A 19,393-nucleotide genomic window follows, 5' to 3' on the forward strand; every position below is an offset into this window, starting at 1 on the left:
GTCAAAGCACAGTAATTAAGTAAGTATTCTCCACAGATTTCAGGAATGGAGCTGTTTAAATCACTTAGACTTCAAGTAGCTGTCTATTCAGCTATGCAAGCATGAATGCTATTTTTTTTGTTCCCTTGCATATTATTAGTTATTCAAATGGACTTTTTATTTGAATGTATTGCAGTTACTGTGCCTTCACTTTCCTAAGAGATTGTTCCCTACTCCCTTAGTAAATGCACTCCCATGCATGCTGACTGAATCACAAATCTTTGGAAGCATGAGGGGTTGGAAACATGACTACAGGAAAGACTATGAAACTTGAACTGGGGGGGGGGGGTATTTTCTAAAGACATAGTTTACTAAAGACTTTAGGAGCCTGACATAACAAAATGGTGCCTTCAGCTGCACCCAGACCTAATATATAAGAGTAGTGTCATTCATTAGCCTATATATACTCACTGTAAAAGAAAACAGAGACTACTATCACTGCCAAAATGTAATAGCGAACACTATTCTTAGTCAACCATTTACATCACTGATCACAGGCCAAAGTAATACAAATATAAATATATGGCCACTTTTTTATACAGAGTACATCATTTTAGTATTATTAGGAGTCTGTGGGGATGATTTCTGCAGAAAGTCTGTGTGGTTCTAGTCTGCGTGGCTCTGAGTGGAGCAGCACAGTGAATGTCACTGTAACATGGGCAAAGGCCAGTGTTAGCTTCCAATTAGTGATGGACGAACTTCCGACGGGACGTTTCGCGAACGCGAAACGCGAACGGACACAAACGTTCGCGAAAACGACCGTTCGCCGCGGGCTCCATTGACTTCAATGGGAGGCGAATTTCGCAAACCTTTAGGTCGAATTTGCGGCCACGGGGTAATTATTAGGGGGTAGCACGTAGTCCCACCACCTGGACAATAGCATAATACATGTATGAGGTGAATTTGGGATCGATAACTACAAGCATTTTTTTTTTATTTGGGAAATTGTTCTGACAATTCAGGACTATGGAGCTAATGAAGGCAATGGAGGAGAGGGAAGGTCAGGGACCAGGGTAGGCAAACAAGAGGGTGCAGGAGATACAGAGCACTGACAGCAGCACCGTAATACAGAGCACTGACATCAGCACCGTGACATACAGCGCTGACAGCAGCTCCGTGACATACAGCGCTGACAGCAGCTCCGTGACATACAGCGCTGACAGCAGCTCCGTGACATACAGCGCTGACAGCAGCTCCGTGACATACAGCGCTGACAGCAGCTCCGTGACATACAGCGCTGACAGCAGCACCGTGACATACAGCGCTGACAGCAGCTCCGTGACATACAGCGCTGACAGCAGCTCCGTGACATACAGCGCTGACAGCAGCTCCGTGACATACAGCACTGACAGCAGCTCCGTGACATACAGCGCTGACAGCAGCTCCGTGACATACAGCGCTGACAGCAGCACCGTGACATACAGCGCTGACAGCAGCTCCGTGACATACAGCGCTGACAGCAGCTCCGTGACATACAGCGCTGACAGCAGCTCCGTGACATACAGCGCTGACAGCAGCTCCGTGACATACAGCGCTGACAGCAGCTCCGTGACATACAGCGCTGACAGCAGCTCCGTGACATACAGCGCTGACAGCAGCTCCGTGACATACAGCGCTGACAGCAGCTCCGTGACATACAGCGCTGACAGCAGCTCCGTGACATACAGCGCTGACAGCAGCTCCGTGACATACAGCGCTGACAGCAGCACCGTAAGCAGCCCCAGGAGGAAGTCAGCACAGCACAGGGATGGTGTGATCCCCTCATAATAAGAACCCCCAGGAGGAAGTCAGCACAGCACAGGGATGGTGGGAGCCCCTCATAATAAGAACACCCAGGAGGAAGTCAGCACAGCACAGGGATGGTGGGAACCCCTCATAATAAGCAGCCCCAGTAGAAATATGACACCGCTCAACCTCTTCAAAGAGGAGGGTAGGGGCATATAGTACGGTGTGCTTTTTTGGGTCAGGGAAGTGAGCCAAATGAATTAAGAAGGTCTGTGTGCTTGATTCCAAAAATTGTTTATAGACATATACATGGTCTACTGATCACATGTGTTGAATTCCTCCGAGATCCATGCCTCATTCATTTTTAGAAATGTGAGGTAGTTAACACTGTGGTGAGCTAGGCGAGTACGCTTATCGGTCACAATCCCCCCTGCTGCGCTGAACGTCCTTTCGGACAGGACACTGGATGAGGGGCAAGCCAACAGTTCGATTGCAAATTGGGCAAGCTCTGGCCAGAGGTCAAGCCTGCCCACCCAGTAGTCTAGGGGTTCATCACTCCTCAGAGCGTCCACATCGGCCGTTAACCCAATGTAGTCGGACACCTGACGGTCTAGGCGTTCCCTGATGCTGGATCCGGATGACACCTGTCGATGGGTCGGCTGAAAGAATGACCTCATATCCGAAGTCACCAACACATCTTCAAACCGGCCTCTTCTTGCAGGCGCTGTTGGATTGGTACCCGCAAATCCTTCTCTGGGAGTGGGAATTGCTCCTCTGCCAGCGCACGCAAAAGCAGAATGCAGCATTTCTCGAAGCAAGGCCTGGAAGTGCTGCATTCTGACAGCCCTCTGCGACGGCGGTAACATTTCCGCCATTTTGTGTTTGTACCGGGGGTCTAAGTACGTTGCCACCCAGTACTGGTCCTTGACCCTCATGCTTTTTATACGGGGGTCCCTATTAAAACACTGGAGCATGAAGGCCCCCATTTGCACTAAAGTGGAAGCGGTGTGGTGGCCTGGCTCCTGCTCATCATCCAGGATAATGTCGTCCTCTTCATTCTCCTCTCCCCATCCTCGCACAACAGGGATCCCAGAAAGGTTTAAAGCATGCTCTTCTTGCTCCTGCTCATCCGCCCCGGCACCATCCTCCTCTGACTCCTCATCAGACTCCTGTTGTTGACTTGTCTCAGATAGAGTAGCCCCCCCTGGGAATTCATCCAGCATTGCGACTTCCTCATCTTCCCGCTCCTGCTCCTCCACAGCCTGATCAATGACACGACGCAATGCACGCTCCAGAAAGAAGGCATAAGGTACCATGTCACTGATGGCGCCATGGCTGCGACTGACCAGTTTGGTGATCTCCTCAAATGGCCGCAGAAGTCTGCATGTGTCGCGCATGAGCAGCCACTGGCGCGGTGAAAAAAAACCCAGCTCCCCAGAACCGTTTCTTTCGCAGAGTTCATACAGGTAGACGTTAACTGCACGTTTCTGCTGGAGCAGCCTATCAAGCATATAGAAGGTTGAGTTCCATCGCGTCGGGCAATCGCAAATAAGACGTCTGACCGGCAGATGGTGTCGCCGCTGAATGTCAGCAAGGCGAGCCATGGCCGTGTAAGATCTTCTGAAATGGGCCGAGATTTTCCTTGCCTGCCGCAAGATGTCCTGGACCCCAGGGTATTTGACAAGGAATCGCTGCACGACCAAGTTTAAGACGTGTGCCATGCACGGCACGTGCGTGATTTTGCCCTGTTTCAATGCGCTAAGCAGATTGGCACCGTTGTCACACACCACTTTACCAACTGTCAAATTGAGCGGTGTTAGCCACTCATCTGCCTGTGAACGCAAAGCTGAAAGGAGTGCCGGGCCAGTGTGGCTCTTTGCTTCCAGGCACAACAGACGCAGCACGGCATGGCAACGTCTCACCTGGCATGTGGAATAGGTTCTGGGGAGCTTGGGCGGTGCAGTGGAAGAGACGCTAGCAGCGGAAAAGGAGGAGGCAGCTGAGGAGGAGAGGGAGGAGGATGGAGTAGGAGGAGGAGAAGAAGAGTCAGGCCTGCATGCAATCCGTGGCGGTAAAACCAAATCTACACGGGTGCCACGGGTTACATGCTTGACGGCCGTCAGAAGGTTCACCCAGTGGGCAGTAAAACTGATATACCTTCCCTGCCCGTGTTTGCTAGACCACGTGTCTGTGGTCAGATGTATCTTGGCACCGACACTGTGTGCCAGAGATACATTCACTTGCCGCTGAACATGGCCATATAGCTCTGGGATGCCCTTCTCTGAGAAATACTTCCTTCCTGGGACCTTCCATTGTGGTGTTCCAATGGCCACAAATTTGCGAAAGGCCTCCGAGTCCACCAGTTTATATGGCAGTAGTTGGCGGGCTATGAGTTCTGACAAGCCAGCCGCCAACCGTTGGGCAAGAGGGTTATCCGGCGTCATCATTTTTTTACGCTCAAACATTAGGCCCACGGAAGCCTGCCTTTTTGCAGAAAAATGTGAGCTTGGCGTGATGGAAGGTGGAGTGGAGGACAATTGTGAGGAGAGAGGAGAAGGAGAAGTAGAAGACGAGGCTGGACGGTGAGAGCCTGCAGTGTGGCTTTGTGTGTTCCGTTGCTCCCACTGGGCTCGGTGATGGCTGCTCATGTGCCTTCTTAAGGCGGTCGTCCCTAGGTGAGTATTGGGCTTACCGCGACTAACGCGTTGACTGCAAAGATTGCAGATGGCAACGCTATTGTCAGCAGCGGACACGTTAAAAAAAGCCCACACTGCGGAGCCATGTGCCGGTGTCCTGGGAGCGCCAGATGTGACCGTACATGGTCGATGACTCGCTCCTGATACATTTGCAGTCTGCTTTGTCCCTGCTGTGCAATGTAAGTCATTGCTGCTTCTCCTCCCTATCTGCTGGTCCATATCTCCCTCTGAACTCCCCTCCTCTTCCTCTCTTGTGGGCACCCACGTGACATCACTAGACACGTCATCATCAACGTCACCTTCCCCACCGCTATAAGTAGAGTAGGCAGCAACACCGGGGACCAACCTCCTCCTTGGGCTGATCTGGGTACTGGCGTCAGACTGCTGAGTAGCGCTTGTTGCTACCTCCTCTTCCTGATCCAATACCAAGAGTGGCTGCGCATCAGAAATGTCCTCTTGATATGGATCGGAAAATAATTCCAGTGACTCAAGCGGAAGGTATGTGGTGGTGGTGGTGGTGGTCGTGTTGTTGGTGGTAGTGTCTTTGGGGGTGCACATAGCAGAGAGTGAAGAAGAGGGTGCAGATCGAGAGGATGAGGAGGGTGCAGAAGAGTAAGGCTGAGCGAGCCACTCAACCAAGTCTGGTGCATCCTTTAAAGTAATTGAACGCACCTTCTGCAACTTCCCACTTTGGCTCAAGCCTGTTGCTCCTGCCCTACCCCTACCACCCCTGCGGAAGGGCCTGCCTCTTCCTCTGCATGTCATTTTTTAAATGACCCTGTGACAAAACTCTTAGTCCCTATACCGCTGAAGGACTGCTGCAGTATAGGTGAGCGGTCAGCAGTGGTGCACGTCAACCCTATCTATTGTGGACCTATAGCGGTCCTTACAGAACAGCAGACTGTACCGCACTCAAGCCTATGTACCGTAGCACCCTATACCAAGTTACCAGTCCTTATAAGAACTTTTGTGGACCAAGCAGGTTGTGTATTAGTGTTTAGCAGACTGTACGTCAGTCCCTATACCGCTGAAGGACTGCTGCAGTATAGGGCAGCGGTCAGCAGTGGTGCACGTCAACCCTATCTATTGTGGACCGATAGCGGTCCTTACAGAACAGCAGACTGTACCGCACTCAAGCCTATGTACCGTAGCACCCTATACCAAGTTACCAGTCCTTATAAGAACTTTTGTGGACCAAGCAGGTTGTGTGTTAGTGTTTAGCAGACTGTGCGTCAGTCCCTATACCGCTGAAGGACTGCTGCAGTATAGGGCAGCGGTCAGCAGTAGTGCACGGCAACCCTATGTATTGTGGACCGATAGCGGTCCTTACAGAACAGCAGACTGTAACGCACTCAGGCCTATGTACCGTAGCACCCTATACCAAGTTACCAGTCCTTATAAGAACTTTTGTGGACCAAGCAGGTTGTGTGTTAGTGATTAGCAGACTGTACGTCAGTCCCTATACCAATGAAGGACTGCTGCAGTATAGGGCAGCGGTCAGCAGTAGTGCACGGCAACCCTATGTATTGTGGACCGATAGCGGTCCTTACAGAACAGCAGACTGTAACGCACTCAGGCCTATGTACCGTAGCACCCTATACCAAGTTACCAGTCCTTATAAAAACTTTTGTGGACCAAGCAGGTTGTGTGTTAGTGTTTAGCAGACTGTGCGTCAGTCCCTATACCGCTGAAGGACTGCTGCAGTATAGGGCAGCGGTCAGCAGTGGTGCACGTCAACCCTATCTATTGTGGACCGATAGCGGTCCTTACAGAACAGCAGACTGTACCGCACTCAAGCCTATGTACCGTAGCACCCTATACCAAGTTACCAGTCCTTATAAGAACTTTTGTGGAACAAGCAGGTTGTGTGTTAGTGATTAGCAGACTGTACGTCAGTCCCTATACCAATGAAGGACTGCTGCAGTATAGGGCAGCGGTCAGCAGTAGTGCACGGCAACCCTATGTATTGTGGACCGATAGCGGTCCTTACAGAACAGCAGACTGTACTGCACTCAGGCCTATGTACCGTAGCACCCTATACCAAGTTACCAGTCCTTATAAAAACTTTTGTGGACCAAGCAGGTTGTGTGTTAGTGTTTAGCAGACTGTGCGTCAGTCCCTATACCGCTGAAGGACTGCTGCAGTATAGGGCAGCGGTCAGCAGTAGTGCACGGCAACCCTATGTATTGTGGACCGATAGCGGTCCTTACAGAACAGCAGACTGTACTGCACTCAGGCCTATGTACCGTAGCACCCTATACCAAGTTACCAGTCCTTATAAGAACTTTTGTGGACCAAGCAGGTTGTGTGTTAGTGATTAGCAGACTGTACGTCAGTCCCTATACCAATGAAGGACTGCTGCAGTATAGGGCAGCGGTCAGCAGTAGTGCACGGCAACCCTATGTATTGTGGACCGATAGCGGTCCTTACAGAACAGCAGACTGTAACGCACTCAGGCCTATGTACCGTAGCACCCTATACCAAGTTACCAGTCCTTATAAAAACTTTTGTGGACCAAGCAGGTTGTGTGTTAGTGTTTAGCAGACTGTGCGTCAGTCCCTATACCGCTGAAGGACTGCTGCAGTATAGGGCAGCGGTCAGCAGTAGTGCACGGCAACCCTATGTATTGTGGACCGATAGCGGTCCTTACAGAACAGCAGACTGTAACGCACTCAGGCCTATGTACCGTAGCACCCTATACCAAGTTACCAGTCCTTATAAGAACTTTTGTGGACCAAGCAGGTTGTGTGTTAGTGATTAGCAGACTGTACGTCAGTCCCTATACCAATGAAGGACTGCTGCAGTATAGGGCAGCGGTCAGCAGTAGTGCACGGCAACCCTATGTATTGTGGACCGATAGCGGTCCTTACAGAACAGCAGACTGTAACGCACTCAGGCCTATGTACCGTAGCACCCTATACCAAGTTACCAGTCCTTATAAGAACTTTTGTGGAACAAGCAGGTTGTGTGTTAGTGATTAGCAGACTGTACGTCAGTCCCTATACCAATGAAGGACTGCTGCAGTATAGGGCAGCGGTCAGCAGTAGTGCACGGCAACCCTATGTATTGTGGACCGATAGCGGTCCTTACAGAACAGCAGACTGTAACGCACTCAGGCCTATGTACCGTAGCACCCTATACCAAGTTACCAGTCCTTATAAGAACTTTTGTGGACCAAGCAGGTTGTGTGTTAGTGATTAGCAGACTGTACGTCAGTCCCTATACCAATGAAGGACTGCTGCAGTATAGGGCAGCGGTCAGCAGTAGTGCACGGCAACCCTATGTATTGTGGACCGATAGCGGTCCTTACAGAACAGCAGACTGTACTGCACTCAGGCCTATGTACCGTAGCACCCTATACCAAGTTACCAGTCCTTATAAAAACTTTTGTGGACCAAGCAGGTTGTGTGTTAGTGTTTAGCAGACTGTGCGTCAGTCCCTATACCGCTGAAGGACTGCTGCAGTATAGGGCAGCGGTCAGCAGTAGTGCACGGCAACCCTATGTATTGTGGACCGATAGCGGTCCTTACAGAACAGCAGACTGTAACGCACTCAGGCCTATGTACCGTAGCACCCTATACCAAGTTACCAGTCCTTATAAGAACTTTTGTGGACCAAGCAGGTTGTGTGTTAGTGATTAGCAGACTGTACGTCAGTCCCTATACCAATGAAGGACTGCTGCAGTATAGGGCAGCGGTCAGCAGTAGTGCACGGCAACCCTATGTATTGTGGACCGATAGCGGTCCTTACAGAACAGCAGACTGTACCGCACCCAAGCCTATGTACCGTAGCACCCTAGACAGACCAAGTTACCAGTCCTGATAAAGAGCTTTGTGGAACAAGTGAGTTGTGAATGATTAGCAGACTGCAGCAGAAGGGCAGCAGTCAAGTATAATATTCTTTCTATATTTGGAAGAAAGAATATTATACGTGTACAAGCCTATTACCGTACCACTGATACCAGTCCTGAAAAGAACCTTTGTGGAACTAATAGTAACAGCAAGTCTTTAAAATTATCCTCACTGCCTGACACACTGCTTCCTGCCTGTCCCTATACAAATTGGCAAAAAAGAGTAGGCTGGAACGATTAGCTGGAACAGCTCTTTTGTGGACCTGATAGTAACAGCTAATGATGATGATGATGATGATGATGAAGAAAGACTAATCTGGCTGAGCTGTCCCTAAAATAGCAGCATACAGCGCTCTGTCCCTTTATCTAAACTGACAAAAGAAACTCAGGCTGCTGACCTAACACCTATACCAGTCCTGAAAAGAACTTTTGTGTACCAAATAGCTAGCGTTTTCTCTGTCCCTACTCCACACAGGATCCTTTCCCTACAGTGACAGAAGAAAGAATGTAAAATGGCCACCGGATCGGGTGTATTTATAGGTTAGGGGGAATGTCCAAGTGTCCATGAGCTGTCATGTCTCAATTGGTTGTCCTGTAACACATGATAAACGTGTCACGAAAGGTTAAAGTTCTTGTATACATTAAACACGTAAGTCCGCCGGGGCGAACGACGGAAAAAGGCGTTCGAACCCGCGGACGGCGAAAGTCGGAAATTCGCCGCGAAACGACCGCCGGGCGAACCGTTCGGCCATCACTACTTCCAATACTTATTTGAACTACAGCACCCTGAAAGAGTCATGGTCAGTACTTTCAAGACACTATTTCTTTCCATAGTGCAGCCATTCTAACTATGAGCGTTCCTCCACACAGGTATTAAAAATAGACAAGTGTGTCACATTTTTGTCACTTCATGGTGCCTATCAATGCCATCCAAAATTGTTAAAATTGAGAGTGGATGGATATTCCTTTTATACACTGCGGCACTAGCATTGCCTCCACAAGCATTGATAGTTTGCAACAGCCTCCTTTCATTTCTATTGAAACGCACGGTCAATGCACTGTAATTGCATGTATGGTGTTTACAGTGTGTTTAAGATGTGTTTGTAAAGCATCAAGAGCTATCATTTCCCATTATAGCCTTGTAAAAATAAAAAACATATCTCACAGGGCATTTGAGGAGCATAGACTGACATGAATGAACGTCTGTACAACATGTATAAAATGCTCATTAGTGCTATTAGTGTGTTAATGCTCGTTAAAGTCTGCATAAAAATGTAAGGCCTGTGTGAAAGGGCCATTAGAACATTCTTACTGGAGGAATGTCCTCATCTAAGTGGAGCAGCTCCATCATAGGGTGATCAACAGACTGGGTTGGGTGTTTAACCGGGGTGTATTGCATAACTGCGGTAGAAAAAATTTGGGTGGCTGATGTGATTTACGGCAAGGATTTTTCAGTCATAAGACTGGCTGAACAGACTTACAAATTCTTTAAAGTGGTTGCAAACCCTCCCCCACAACTTTGTCCCATGTAAATCAGCATAAAAAAACCCTAATGAACACTGCTTGTAGATATCTCCTTACTTGCTTAGTATTGTTGTAATCCTTTTTGTTCTTTAGAATGAAGTCACTGAGCATGCCCAGATCTCCCCTGATTTAAGGCACACTCTTTATGTCTTATCTATCTGTTATGAGGACTTCCTACGGCACAACACTTAACTCCCAGGAGACTTCAGAATCATTCAGAGCTTCCTCCTACACACCATGTGACCATGTGACATGACATACAATGTAAACCTACCCATTACTGCAGTCTTATCAGCTGAAGCTGATAAGTCTGACAAAGGGAAACATTAGACATTGGCACAAGTAAATACTATGAAATTAAACAAGTCAGTTATGAACAGGGAAGCAGGGTTGCCATAGATACGTTGGATTGAGAAGGAGGCTTGGTTAACAGTACAGGAAGTACTCAATGTAAGGGCGGAAATACACTCCACTGTGGACTCAGAAAACAATACTTAAGATGACGCTGCTTAACCCCTGGAAACATGTTTTTTTTTAAGTTTCTTTAATATGCGATTTGGGCTGGATTACAGTGGCTATAGTCTGATAATTACTTATTATAATGGACTAAATGAAGAGAAGCATCAGAGTGGGAGAGTTTACTTCCTCTTTAAAAGGTAAGTTCATAAGCTCTTCCACTTCCTTAACTCGGTATCTTCCTCAAGCGTCATCCTCGCTTCCTTGCTGGGTCTCTGGCTTGGCATTCACAGTTATTCCTCAAGCCTCACCCCTGCTGGCCCGCTAGGTCCCTGCCTTGCCACTCACTGATGCTTCTTAAGCATCACCTCTGCAATCCCACTGGGTCCCTGGCTTGCACTTGCTGAAGTTTTCCCACATCTTCACCATCCCCAGCTGGTGAGAAGACTGCTCTAGTATTTGCTCCAGCTTGCTCACAGTGGTCTCTGGTAACAAGGTGGATGGTCCCTTAGTGGTGACAGCTTCCCTTCTACCTCTGACCACAACTGGTTCCCCATCCGGCAGAACCGTTACTCTCATTGGACTCCAAATCTGCAGTCCCAACCCTGCGCTTCTTCTCCTGCTTTTGGATAGGTCCTCAGACTTCTGGCCTAGCAGCCCGGAGCAGCATAACACACATCCACCCAGACAGCCGTCCATGTGGCACAGAACTCACCCGACTGCACCTAAATAAATAGGCTCTCCCAGCAGGCCAAGGGACTAAAGAAACCCCCGCCAATTGGCTGAGACATCCCATCCATCCATAACCTGACCTTGCTAAGCCCTTGTCTATCAAATGTCACCAACATAATGCCACCTAGCGACAGAAGAGAGAAGGTGCAGCAAGTCCAGAACTAGAGAGGAATCAGTGGATCTACTAACAATTAACCAGGGCAACTACCGCCTGGGAAACTAAATTTACTAGCTACCCTGCCTAAACACCAGGGTACTACAACCTCCCTCTGCCTAGGAAACAATGTCTCGGAGGGGCAAGAAAATAATTTAACTTTCATACCTGATATCCTGTCAAAACTGGGATGGATGAGGACACAAGGAGAGAAGAAAAAATAATAACAAGACATGTAGTGTACCACATGAAATAAACAACAGTGTATATACATAGGCAAGTGGGGTTTGACACAAGGGCATATAAATTGCAGATAATATACACAATTTTATGTGTGGCGTAGCACCCTAACAATATAAAAGGGGAAATATAGTACCCTTATATCCTAACTATCTATCTATTATGTACACCTGAAAAAAATATAGAAAATATTAGCTTGGTTAAAAAAAGCTAAAGTCACTTCGCCAAGAAAGATGCATGGGGTGCAGGAACACCTGAAAGGTAAAATAGACAGCATAGAACTACATAAATGCCTAAACACTAGGGTGCTACATCAAACAACAGTGGACCATGTCTTAATAATGCATGTTGATACACACATAGTCTCCATCAGAAGCCCATATGACAAAGTGACAACCCAGTAGAACAACTGGGAGGTAAGGCCAGCATTGCCCCCCTTATTGTTTACAAAAAGTTGAAAAATGTTGATGTTACATATACTTTGAAATGTAAAACTATAAGGCTACTTTCACACTTGGGCGGGTGGGCGTTATCAGCGGTTTTAGCGACACTATGCCGAAAAAGGGTTAAAACCGCCGGCAAAGTGCCGATGCAGTAGTGTTTTGCCGACAGTTTGGCTGCGCTGCCGCATTGATTTCAATGGGCAGGGGCGCTTTAGGAGCAGTGTATGCACTTGGGCTTTCATGCTGGAGAGACGTAAAACGCGAAATGTTTCTATCCTGAACGCATTCAGGACAGGGAAGTTGAACCTCCCCTAACAGCACCATCTTCTATACTCGTGTAAAAGCCTATGGGGTTTATTTACTAAAGGCAAATCCACTTTGCAATGCAAGCACACTTGGAAGTGCAGTTGCTGTAGATCTGAGGGGGGCATGCAAGGAAAATAAAAAACAGCATTTTTGCTTGTACATGATTGGATGATAAAATCAGAGCTCATTTCAGATCCTCCCCTCAGATCTAAAGCGACTGCACTTCCAAGAGTAAATCAACCCCTATATGTGCATGGACACATCAGGGGGTAATTACTAAAGGCAAATCCACTTTGCATTACAAGTGCAAACTACAAGTGCAAAGTGTACTTGAAATTGCACAGAAAAAGTGCACTTGGAAGTACAGTGGCTCTAGATCTGAGGGGGACATGCAAGGAAAATAAAAAACAGCATTTTTGCTTGTACATGATTGGATGATAAAATCAGAGCTCATTTCAGATCCTCCCCTCAGATCTAAAGCGACTGCACTTCCAAGAGTAAATCAACCCCTATACGTGCATGGACACATCAGGGGGTAATTACTAAAGGCAAATCCACTTTGCATTACAAGTGCAAACTACAAGTGCAAAGTGTACTTGAAATTGCACAGAAAAAGTGCACTTGGAAGTACAGTGGCTCTAGATCTGAGGGGGACATGCAAGGAAAATAAAAAATAGACATTTTAGCTTGCACATGATTGGATAATAAAACCAGAAAAACTTCCCCTCATTTCAGATCTACCCCTCAGTGCGACTGCACTTCCAAGTGCACTTTCAGTGCAATTTCAATTGCACTTTGCACTTGTAGTTTGCGCTTGTAGTGCAAAGTGGATTTTCCTTTCGTAAATAACCCTCATAGGCCTTTATGAAGTTGAGTTTAGGAGCTTTGGCAAAAAACACCAAAAGCTCTTAAAACTCAAGTTTAGAAGCTGTAGTGTACATTAACCATGGATTTTAACCCTTTACTATTGTATCCAAAGCAAAAAAAAAGAAATTGCCCATACATTTAAAGTGTTTAGACAAAACGTTTTTTATTTGTTTTGGATAGAGTATGGAAGGATTCGACACCTGCTGGATTTTTATTGTGGGAGTGACGTCACTTCCGATCTGGAGCTGAAACCAGAAGTCACTGTTTTTTAATACGATTGATAATTTGTGACTCCCGAGTAATATATGATTGGGCTATTATGCTGGTTTATGGTTTAAAAAGATAATAAAAGGTACTACGCTATTGAAGGCTCTCTTTACTCTCTGAGATTGATTTATAGCGGCTCAGAAAGAAAATTGAAGACTTAAAGGAGACCTACCTACCTTCTACTGTGTTACAGTGGAATCAGTGATATGCAGGTGGGACATTATTGCACAGAATTAAGAGTTTGTTGACCTGTATTCTTTATATGGGTCCGAAATTGAGGTGCGCAAGCAATTTCATTGGTGGTCGAACACATGAATAAAGGTGGAGCACCGGCACAGATGTATTTGAATGGAAGAGCACAGTATTTAATTTGAAATATGTATTAGGACTTTTACATTGATTGATTTATTTACATGTTTTTCTACATGGGTGCATGTGATTGTAAATATTGGGAAGTTATTTATATGTGTAATTGATGAACATACTTTTATTACCGTGGAATGTGGGAGAAGTGCAATACTGTTTTCTTATTTTGGTTGATGTGGGAACACATTATGGTGTGTGCAGCAGCTTCATTGGTGATATTTTAATCTGATATAAATTTGGTTTACATTTTCAATACTTATTTATTTATGACATTTTTGCGTTGTGTAGTGTGGCAGTACGCAGAGTGCTGCTTTTATTGATTTTTTTTTTTTTTTTTTTTTTAATACATGCACTTTAAATCTTACATTTTACATTGAAATCTTACTTACACTTTGGGGTTTATTTATAAAAAAAAATTGTTAACATTTGTCCGAAAGTCACAAATATTCCCTGCAATGTTTGTAATATGCATGAAAGGTCAGATTCTTTTGCAGGCAAGAGCCTTTTGCAGGAATAATGTCACAAACAAACAAAAATTTCCCAGGCCACCTACCAGCTAGTCTGTAAAACAAAGCAAATTGACCCTGTCTAGAATTTTTCTTAACATTTCCTAACATTTATTGTTAGGAGCGAATAGCTTTATGAACATTCGAACTGTGAGAGGCAACAAGTAGAAACTGACATTTCACACATATTACAAATGTTATTAGTATTTATTTGGGACTTTTGTGTGAATATTGAGACATCAGCACTGCAATTTTTTTTTTATATATAAATACACACTTTATAGTTATTTCTCCATACCCTAATTTCCTAGAGGAGTAGAAACTGAAAGATTAAGCAAACATGATTTTTCCTTACATTTGATTGGATATAAATACAACTTTATTGTATTTTCTAAGCTTAGCAAGCATTCACCTTTTTTAGTGAAATTATCATCTGATCCCTGCAGTTTTTAGATTTATTTACTAGAGGATTTAAGTCTGTTTACCTAGCAAAGTAAATGTTAGTGAAAAAAGTGTGGAAATGTGTTCACTGTATACTTTGAATAAAATATGAGTGAAATAAAAAAAAGGATTTTTGCCTGGACATGACTGGGTATTCAGTTGAAGATGTGTTCACTTTGATAGTTGAACAGTCTCTATTCATTAATTAAATTAACTTCATTGTCTTATTTGAAAAATGGTTATGGTAACATTGGGATTGATTTGTAAATCTTCCTTTGGGTCCCTTTGACACACACACACATATATATATATATATATATATATATATATATATATATATATATATATACCAATGTATGTGCAACTCTCCGTGATGGCGGACGTGTAACTAGTGAGCTCCAGACCCGCGCCACCCTCCATCGCCTTTGCATAGCTTCATCCGCCACCGATTGCCACAGGGGTAAGCCACATCAGCTCGTGTCTTTAGTTAACTCATAGAAGGTTTATAGGGAGACCCTTGCTTGCTCAAGCCAAAGCTGAAGGGGCTTGGCGGGGCACATTGCCTCACCCTCACTGAAGACTGCCTTGCTCTCCCTACTGACTTCTGACTATGGCCGGGGATCCCTGAGATGCTTTTGCTTCTCAGGCCTGCAACTGTTGGTCCTACTTTTTTAGGCCATTCTGGCCTGCTTATTATCACGCTACTGAACTCTGCCCAGTTTTTCTTTTCTGTGGACCTTTTTATTTTTTCATTTTTTTTATTTTTATTTTTTATTCTCGTTGATGTTGTATATCTCTTGCCTTCCAGGTTACACTACACTGTATTATTAGTTACAAGGTTACTGCTGTTTCTCATACCATAGGGGGATTACCCAATGCACTACTGTGGCTTACTAATTTACCCCACTTATGGCTCTAAAGATATTGTCCTGTAACGTGAAGGGTTTGGCTGGCTCTGAAGGAATTCAGAGTTGCAATACTTGTCAGGTGCTCCTGTCCTCTACAGATTCAGTCATCCCACTTGGACCCGCATGGTTGATACAAAATACTGCATGTCTAGTCCTGTTACCCTTGTGAGTGTTTATGCTCCTAATTCTGGTCAGCTTAAATTCCTCACTGAAACATTTGATCTGTTGAAACGCTTCTCTAGGCCCTTCACGGTTGTGGGGGGTGATTTCAATGCTATCCTTTCTCCTGCAAGAGATAGGAGATCTCTATTCCAAACTAAGTTACCTCTCCCAGTGCGGTCACTAGCCTCCTCCTTCTGCCAATTTATATGGGCTCATTGCCTCTTTGACGCCTGGAGGATAAAACACCCCACCAGCAGACAGTCCACAAAATGTTCTCCAAGTTAGACTATTTCTTTGTAACTCCCCCCTTCTGCCTAACATGGTGTCTTCTAATCTAGACCCTATCACTTGGTCAGACCATGCCCCCCTATCCCTAGCTCTTTCCCTTTTCACTGCTTATCCCAAGACATGCCATTGGAGACTCAACAAGTTTTTATTGAACCACCCTAAAACCAAAATTACACTTCTCTCGGTACTAACCGAATACTTTCAACTCAACGCAGGTTCTGTTTCCAGTTCAACCACTCTGGGAGGCTCATAAGGTCTTTTTTAGAGGGCAATGTATTACTGTGAGCTCCCGCAGGAAGAAAGATACAGCCTTTTTAAAAACTTCTTTACAGTGGCCCGACTGAGGGCAGTAACCTTGTCGAGAAATCAGATACAATCTTTGCACATGTCCGATATAGCTAAGTCCCTGCTATGGGCAAAACAAAAATTCAATGAGTTCTCCAATAAGCCTCACAGCATGTTAGTCTCCAGACTCAACCCTAGCCCCTTTCAATCCTTCCCTGACCATTTGAAACAATCAGATGGTACGCCTACTCATTGCCCACAGACTATGACCCGGGTCTTTGGCGACTTCTATAATAAACTATACAATTGTTTAACCCACGCCCTCCATCCCCCACTTGACCAAGGGTCATTTGAGACCTTTTGGACGGTATCCAGCTACCTAAGCTGGGCAAGATGGACTTATTAACATTAAATGCCCCCATTACTGAAGACGAACTGACCAACACCATCACGCACCTACCCTCCCGCAAATCCCGGCATTCCTTATACTTACTGTAAGACTTTCTCATCGACCTTAATGCCCCATTTACTGTTTCTATATAACTCTCTTTTACAAGGCAAGCTCCCCATAACACGTTTCTATATTCCTACATCTCGGTCATCCTCAAGCTGGGCAAAGACCCATCCCTACCAGACAATTATAAACGGATAGCTCTTTTAAATACTGACTACAAAATCTTTATTATAATCCTGGCCAACCGTTTATCCCAATTCCTGACAAAATTTATGGACAAAGGAAACAATACTGAATGCATCATAGACCTCACAGACATGTTAAGTGTCATGAGTGAATTGCATTGCAGTGATGTCCATTGCGATGAAATGATTATTACTGGAATCACCTGCAGTGTTTGAGGAAGCAACTAATATTATTTGTTTTTTGACGTGTGATTGTGGTGATTGCACTGAATGCACTTATATTCATAAATCTGACACTAAAGTGACTCTCTAGAGTGACTAGATCACACAACAATTTGAGCATAACTTGAATTATATATCCAAAAAGTGTTAAAAAATAAATCCACCCCTTTTATGATAAAGAGCTCCCAGAGTCCAATGTGCAAATAATGTGCTTCACTATATTATAAAGTGTCCATCCTCCTGTGTTTCAAATGGTGTTTTATCTGGAAATTCATCATCCACCATGAACAGTCTTTTTCTTTTTAAATAAAAACACTTTAAAATAATACTTCTGTGACACTAACTAGTGCTTCACCCAGCACTATTGGAATCAATCACTCAATAGCATTAGGGATCTGCACACCACATTGAGCTCTCATTGTGTGTCAAGTCAGTGTTCTGACATCACTGTATCTTAATCCTGCTCACGCATTTCATCATAGATTTCCCAAGGATCAAGACACAGTGTTGCATACATTACAAGTAACCAGCTGTATTTCTTATTTTCTTTAAAGGCACTACCAATCAAGGTTAAACAAATTGTCATCAATGTGAGGGCTACTGCTAGAATAAAAGCAATTTATGACATATATATATATAATTTAGTGACAGCTTCTAGCAACCTCTTTAATGGAAACTTGAAGGAGTTATTATTCCATTTCTTTGGACTCTCCTTGCTTTGCTTATGCTCCATTGGCTTTAATAATGGTTCAAACACATAACAAGAATAGAGCTGGGAATTATTTTCTCTAAATACGCTTTCCTTAACCACTTACAGACCGGAAGATTTGGCTGCTTAACCGCTTGCCAACCGCCTCACACCGATATACGTCAGCAGAAGGGCTTGTACAGGCAAACAAAAGTACCTGTACCTTGGCCTTTAAGAGGCGGCCTGCGTGTGCGCCTGTGGCAAGCTCCGTGAGTCGGCTCATGAAGCGCGCCCCCAGAAAGCTCTGTGAGTCGGGTCCCGCGGACTGGATGTCCTCGAGGATACCCACAATCGTCTCATGGGGAGGAAGAATGGGGAGATGCTAATGTAAACAAGCATCTCCCTGTTCTGCCTAGTGACAGTGTCACTGATCTCTGCTCCCTGTAATCGGGAGCAGAGATCAGTGATGTGTCACACATAGCCATGCCCCCCCACAGTTATAATCACTCCCCAGGACATACTGAACCCCTACACTGCCCCCTAGTGGTTAACCCCTTCACTGCCAGTGTCATTTACACAGGAATCAGTGCATTTGTATAGCACCGATTTCTGTATAAATGACAGTGGTCCCAAAATTGTGTCAAAAATGTCTGATGTGTCCGCAATAATAAAAATGATTTGCAAAAATGCCATAAAACTATCCCCTATTTTGTAAACGTTATAACTTTTGCACAAACCAATCAATAAACGCTTATTGCAATTTTTTTTACCAAAAATATGTAGAAGAATATGTATCGGCCTAAACTGAGGGAAAACATTTTTTTAAATATTTTTGAGGGATATTTATTATAGCAAAATTTAAAAAATAATACTTTTTTTTTTCTAAAATTGTTGCTATTTTTTTTTTATAGCGCAAAAAATAAAAACCGCAGGGGTGATCAAATTCCATCAAAAGAAAGCTCTATTTGTGGGAAAAAAAAGACTTAAATTTTGTTTGGGAGCCACGTCGCACAACTGCGCAATTGTCAGTTAAAGCTACGCAGTGCCGAATCGCAAAAAGTGCTCTGGTCTTTGGCCAGCAAAATGGTCCAGGGCTTAAGTGGTTAATGACCAGGCCATCTTTTCCAATACAGCACTGCTTCACTTTAACTGAAAATTTCACGGTCGTGCTTTGCTGTACCCCAACAAAATTGATGTGCCTTTTTACCCTCCCAAATAGAGCTTTCTTATGGCGGTATTTGATCACCTCTGCGGTTTTTCTTTTTTCGCTATAAACAAAAAAAGTGTCAGTTTTGAAAAAAAATTGCTATAATAAATATCCCCAAACATGTTTTTAAAAAACAATTTTTTTCCTCAGTTTAGACGGAAATCGCAATAAGCGAATATTGATTGGTTTGCACAAAAGTTATAGTGTCTACAAACTATGGGAAAGATTTATGGCATTTTTATGGCATTTTTATTATTATTTAATTTTTTTACTAGTAATGGCGGTGATCTGTGATTTTCAGTGGTACTGCAACATTGCGGCAGATAGATCGGACACTTTTGACACATTTTTGGGACCACTGACACTTACACAGGGATCAATG

The 19,393-nt window shown here is 44.8% G+C and overlaps 1 protein-coding gene across 1 annotated transcript in view; it reads right to left on the bottom strand.

Moving 5' to 3' along the window:
* Window positions 1-19,393, bottom strand: part of MUSK (muscle associated receptor tyrosine kinase) — a 308,402-nt gene that overhangs the window by 281,026 nt on the left and 7,983 nt on the right. The window lies entirely within an intron of this gene.

This window comes from Lithobates pipiens, unplaced genomic scaffold (assembly GCF_037356315.1).
Source record: "Lithobates pipiens isolate NorthernLeopardFrog02 unplaced genomic scaffold, aLitPip1_a1.2 Scaffold_13, whole genome shotgun sequence".
NCBI classification, from domain to species: Eukaryota; Metazoa; Chordata; class Amphibia; order Anura; family Ranidae; genus Lithobates; species Lithobates pipiens.